Here is a 6000-nt window from a genome sequence, read left to right as displayed (position 1 = left end):
AAGAGTTTAAAGGCTCTAAATTTTTCTGAGAGCTCCAGAAAACTACAGAGGAAACTGAAGAACACATCACCTGCAGATGGATGATCACTGACAGCAGGCATCTGCCCCAATTCACCCTCCTTCTCTCAAGAGCCGGATTTCCTCCTATTCCCAATGCCTTCCTACAGTTTTTCAGAAACCTGTGGAGCCAGCTTTTGCCTGATGAAGCACAAAGTTGCTTTTAAGTATTATGTCATTGTTTTCGTGATCAGCAAGTGTGCAACTGCTCAACATCTCTTGGAAACTTATAATTCACATTTCTAATAAATCTCTAAAATTATGTGAAGCATTATGTCCATTAACATTTACCTTTAAAAATGCTTCCAGAGAACAAAATGATTCAAAATTTTAGTAGCTGAAGGCTTGAAGAGGAAATTATTAATTTATAGACTTACACTACTCTCAGAACCCTCTTATCAGTTTTTATGATTTTTTAAAAATATTAATACAAAGGTAGGCCTGTGGAACATCAATTGGAGAGCAGCAGAGCCTTTCCACACTCAATAAAACCTCTGATGGGTGCAGTGAAATAATACACCGAGAGCCCTTCCTCAAAATTCCTCCACGTGAATTCCTACCAAAACCAGAAAGACTAATTTAACTTTACCCAACACACAATGAATGTGGGTTGACCAATCTGTAATGGGTGTGTTTTGTGAATGAATTTGTTGTTATAATTAGATCCAGTTCTTAAGACACAAAACTGCTCTAAGTATTTTTACCAGTGGGTTTTATTTTCCTTTCAAAGCCAAGCCTAGGAAAAATAAAGTCTGACAAGTGTTGAGACAAATTTACTAACTTCAATTCCTCAGTAGTATTTATATGACTAGAATTTCACTGCACGAGGCAATGCTTGAAAGAACAGCAAACACAGGAAGGGAGCACAGGAAAGGGAAATAACGGACTTTTTGGTGGAGACATTACATCATTTGCTTTGCAACATATCTGTATTTCACAGCCACAAGAATATCAGCCAGCTCCAAGATAAGGAACATGTTTATTTAGAGAATAAATCTAGTTCAGATTTCATCATAATGTCAATATTTGCCATATTACCACTACAGTTCCTGTCAGTTAACACTCAGTAGTTAATAGTATATTGTATGCAAAGGGAGAAGATCTGAATGAGCTGTGCATATAACCTGAGAACTGTCAGGTTAGCAACATGGGTCACTCCACTTTTGGATGGCTCATTCCTTGCTGGATGCAAGGAGACAAGAACAGACCTTCACCTGGCAGAAAACAGCTGACTTCCACCTCACAGATTTTTGGTTTATTTTCCCAATATTTTAGTACCAAACCTGACAACTAAGACAAATTATCAGGCTCCTGTCAAAAACTGCAGACAGTCCAGCCAGGCCATTGCAGCAGAGACTTCTCCTGCCCTGTGGTATGATGCAGATCAGTGGGAAGCCAGGGTCTAGTAATCAGGTGTTGGGGTTGGGGTCTGGCTGCAGCTGCTTGGGGAGTAACTGCTGAAGGAAGAAGGGCAGCAGCCAGTGAAGATGCTACACACACGTGTTGCAGACACTGCAGATGGAAAGTGTGGTTTTGGTCAGCACTGAAATCTTGAACCCATTGTATAGATCATGGGTTTTTACTTCATTAAATGTGGGCAGGAGATGGAGATAACCCTAAGAAATATAAATTTCTCTAAGCCCAAGGAACAATATGGTGATTGTTACTCTGCTAAGCCCAAATTAAGGATGACCTCGTGGTGGGCTCCTTGCTTTACATTTTCTGTGTATTTATTGCAATGCACCAAGACTCATCTCCAAAGGAAGCACGTGTTCCTGCAGAACACCCAGTTACAAACACATCAAGTGATCAGCAGTATCCAGTCCCCCACACCCAGCTCACATGCACTGTGTTGGTTTGCCCTGTTGTTTCTGCTGCCCCTAATATACACATAAAATACTCACAGAGCTCATAACTCGCTATTCAGCAGTAGCTCTCCCCATAACCCTTGACAAGGTGGATTAAGGGTGCCTTCTGACTCTGCATTTACCATTGCCTGGGAATGACTTTGTGAGTGATGATTGATCTGCCCCAAGGGAGTGGCCTCCCCTTTGTGAGCCCTCAGTTTGCATCTTCACTGTGCCCCAGACTGGAAGTTGCCATCTGTGCCTCTGGGGCTCTTCCACTGACACAGATCTCTGCAATGTCCCTCATGCTAGGGATCCATGAGAGGGGACCTCACTAATAGCTACAGTGATCAAAGTTATTGCCTCCCACATTAGTGACTCTGTCCTTCAGATCTTGGTGTTTTATTGGTGTTTCAGGAATTAGAAGCTAAGAGGCTGACTAGCTGATTCAGACTACCCTTGCCTTATCTTCTGTGTCAGATAAGTCATGTGTGGCCCAGTGTGGCAATCCCCATGCTGTGCAGCGAGTTCAGGACATGCAGAGTAAGTCTCCACACCACCATCCTCAGCAATGCACAAAACAAATAGAACTGTCATAATTCACAGGAGAACAAAGACTGAAAATTTTCTGCCTCAATTGAACACTACATCGCAAAGTTCCATGGCTCACCAAGTAGAAAATAATCCAGACAATTTTGTTTATTGTTATATTGGTTAATTTTACTCAGTTCCAAATTGTCTTTCTTTTCAGTAAGGTTCCTAATAATGCAAATGTCGTTCAGCTTTATTCAGATAAATCATGTCAAGTGCATATGTTTAGCAGAGAAGTGCTGCTTTCTGCCAAAAAATTAATTTTGAATTTGTATAATACTCTTGTGAACAAACAATGGTTTTATTACCTTTGTAGAATGCATCTCCCCTCTACAGAAAATATGGTTACTGACAGCACAAGAGATGATATGGAATAAAAGCAAATCTAGCATTTAAAACAATAATGGGTATTTCTAGATATTAGCATTCATACCAAGCTTAAAATCAGTACTATTTGGATCACAGATGACTATTGAATGCTATGCCAAAGTAGCTATAAAAGCAACGATAACAACAATTCAAAAATAGTTAACAGTGTGAATTGAAAGATTTAATATGTTTTCTTCTTTTAATGTACAGCCCATTCCCAGAATTTCACTGGACCATGTGGACATACCAACTGTCACAGCTGTCTATCAAGGCTGAATTAGATGAAGGCAAACAATACAGGCTTTGTGGTTCAACTGAAGCAGCAGTCTCAAAAGTTTCCATTTCTCATCTGCGGGCACTGTGGGAGCATTGTCTTCCCCCCTCTGAAAAGAGAATGGAACAATTATGTTACTGAAATTCCTCCACAGTGGGTCTGAAAGACTGTTTATATCCAGCCAGGAAGACAGGGAAAACTAAAAGCTGGGATTTCATGACAGCAGGTGGGAGCAGTTTCAGGGTATATACTTCAGTGGCATAATGGTACTGATTCTTCTCTTTTAGGGTAAAGCCAGGGCTGCAAGATTTACTAGCAATGGAGGAAATGGCAGTAAAAATGCAAAGTTAAATGCAGTGGTAAAATTATTAATTTGAAACAAAGTTTTAGAACTGGCTTTCTGAATCAGTCTGGTAATTGATTATAACCTGGTGCCCATGGAAGTAAACTAGAAAGAAAAATATACTGGACACAGAGAACTTTTCACCGTTTACTATTTTAGGGGCCTTACTAAGTGAAGTGCTGAATACCAGCTCTCATGGGAGTCAGGTGGGCTCAAAGGATAGAAAATGATCACTCAATTTCTCCTAACAGCAGTAATATATTTATTAGCAGCATTAACCAATACTTGATTTCATGCAAACACATATTCATCTGCTTTGGCATAACCTTAAGAATCCAGGTGCTCAGGTTGCCCCAGTGCTCTCAGTTCAGAAGCAGTGGGTATGAGAGTGTCTGACTGCTTCATTCTGTTGTAATAACAATCCCCTTTTTTTGCCCTGAGGTTATTATAGTGCTAACAATAGCTCAATGTGAACACACAAACAATCTGAAAGTGCTCATGTGCAAATGGTCACCTGGGGCTACAACTGCTTGCACAAAAAGTCAACTCATTCCAGGGAATTCCTGCTCTGGTCCTGACAGGGGAAGGGAGTGTAGAGGTTGTCAGTAACCAGCAGTGCTGCCAAGAAGTCAGTGCCTACCACAAGACAATGTGATTTCCACATACCCCCTGGTTATCACTCAGTATCCCCCCAAAGCCACGCTGTCTGGCAGCAGCACCGTTTGATGGTCCCCTTGAAGAGCTTTCCACCAGCTGCCTCCTAAGGCAGCCTGTAAGCAGTGTAAGGGTTTTACACTCCACCTAGCAGCACAGAGGATTCCCAGCTCTTCCTGGGGCTTGGTATAGAGGTGTAACATAAAAAAAGCCCAAAACAACAACCAAGCAATAATAAGTTCTTCTCCATCTCTGGAAAAAAATCTTGGCATGTTTTTCAATGGACTACTGGTACAAGGGTGCAGGGACCAACCAACCTGAACTGAATAGAAAGTTTCCATTTTTGTGGCCAGAGGTACTGGATCAGTGAATAGAACTGAACAATCCAAATGAGAAAATTCAAAAGAACCCAAAATCTTTGTGTTTTTAAGGTTCCATTTAGGTAAACTAATGCTGTAACACAGTGATGCTTCCTCAATCTCAATTAGGGCTTAAACTAATTAAGAAAATTGTTTTACACACTGCAGTGAGTAGTACCTATCTTCTTTCTTGGATAATCCCTAGTGTGATGTAAGGGTGATTGAGTATCTAATTACTCTTTAATTGAATGCACATTTTGTACATTTTAAGCTAGTTTAAGCTTAATGCTTTTAGTCCAAAAGTCAGTGAAATTAAGTTGAACTGGGATTTGGTACCTATTGTATTAATGAATTACTTTTTGAAGGGAGCCTAATTATTAGCCAGTCGGAAGATTTCAGCTGTGTTTGTTGTGGAAATACTTAATGTACTGTCTGACAAAAGACTGATTGTACATGTTGGTAGTGTTATTATCCATGTTTGTCCTTGTTTATTCTTGTTTAACAATAACTATGATACTTTCTGGTGAAATCCTCTACAGATCAAATAATTATTCCCAAAGAAGACCTTAGAGGATCAGTGCCATAAAGAGTAAATACCTTCAAAATCTGAGAGTTCTTCACAATACCCATGGTTAAAAAAAAAATATTAACAAGGTTAATCAAAGCTCAGAATTCAACCTCAGAATGTAAAAGAATAATTATTTTTTTCAAGAAGATTTCTATCCAATTCTTCATATACAAAATTTTATGCACTTATGTCCTTCACAGAGAAAATTTTCTTGTACAAAACTGGGACAAATGGAACACTATAAATTTTATCTCAGAATCAAGAAGCAGAAGTATGAGCAAAGATAAGGAGCAAAGCTAGTGTATTTTTAAGAACCAAAGGTCCCAATGTTCCTATAGCAATAGAGAGAAAATATTTAAAAGAGAAGATATGAGAAAACTTCAGTGAAAAGGATTATTTTTCAAATTCTCCCAAAATTGTTGAGAAAGCGCAAATAAAGAGACTATGGAGAAATTACATAGGATGTCCACAATAATCTATCTTTCCATCTGATAGGGAGGAAGTAAGATGTCCCACTGCAGTAGCTTTAGGTCAAGATCAATGCACAAGATCAAAACCTTTATTCTGCTGCTCAAAAGTAGCCAATCCCTTTCCTGGAGAGCTTTTCCACTTCTTTTGTCTTACCATACTCCTTACCCCCATTGTCTCACACAATGCCCTATCTTTTTCTTTATAGAAGGATCTTGCCTTCTCCTCCTTAACACTATGATAAATCAAAAAGTTTAAGAGATTTTTAAAAATCAAAATACATAGGTGGCAAAACCAGTATAATACTGACAAAACATTACTTTTATCCTACACCTTCCTAAAAACAGCACCTGAAAGTACAGCCAGGCAAGGATTCAGTGTGTCTCAGAAAAGAGAACTGAGTACCTTATCAAACCTTATCATTCTTGAAACACTGCATTCTTCCCACGAAAAAGTTACAATTTATTGAA

The 6000-nt window shown here is 39.2% G+C and overlaps 1 protein-coding gene across 2 annotated transcripts in view; it reads right to left on the bottom strand.

The window, feature by feature from the left end:
- Positions 1 to 2588: 2588 nt before the first annotated feature.
- Positions 2589 to 6000, bottom strand: part of CA8 (carbonic anhydrase 8) — a 47891-nt gene continuing 44479 nt past the window's right edge. For both annotated transcript variants that reach the window (XM_041473784.1, XM_041473785.1), the window contains one exon: positions 2589 to 3247. The gene's annotated coding sequence lies outside the window, so the exon portion shown is untranslated. The remainder of the gene's footprint in view (positions 3248 to 6000) is intronic.

This window comes from Pyrgilauda ruficollis, unplaced genomic scaffold, assembly GCF_017590135.1.
Source record: "Pyrgilauda ruficollis isolate IOZ18807 unplaced genomic scaffold, ASM1759013v1 scaffold30, whole genome shotgun sequence".
NCBI lineage: Eukaryota > Metazoa > Chordata > Aves > Passeriformes > Passeridae > Pyrgilauda > Pyrgilauda ruficollis.
Note: the sequence above shows the minus strand (reverse complement) of the source record. Positions and strands in the feature narration are given on the sequence as shown.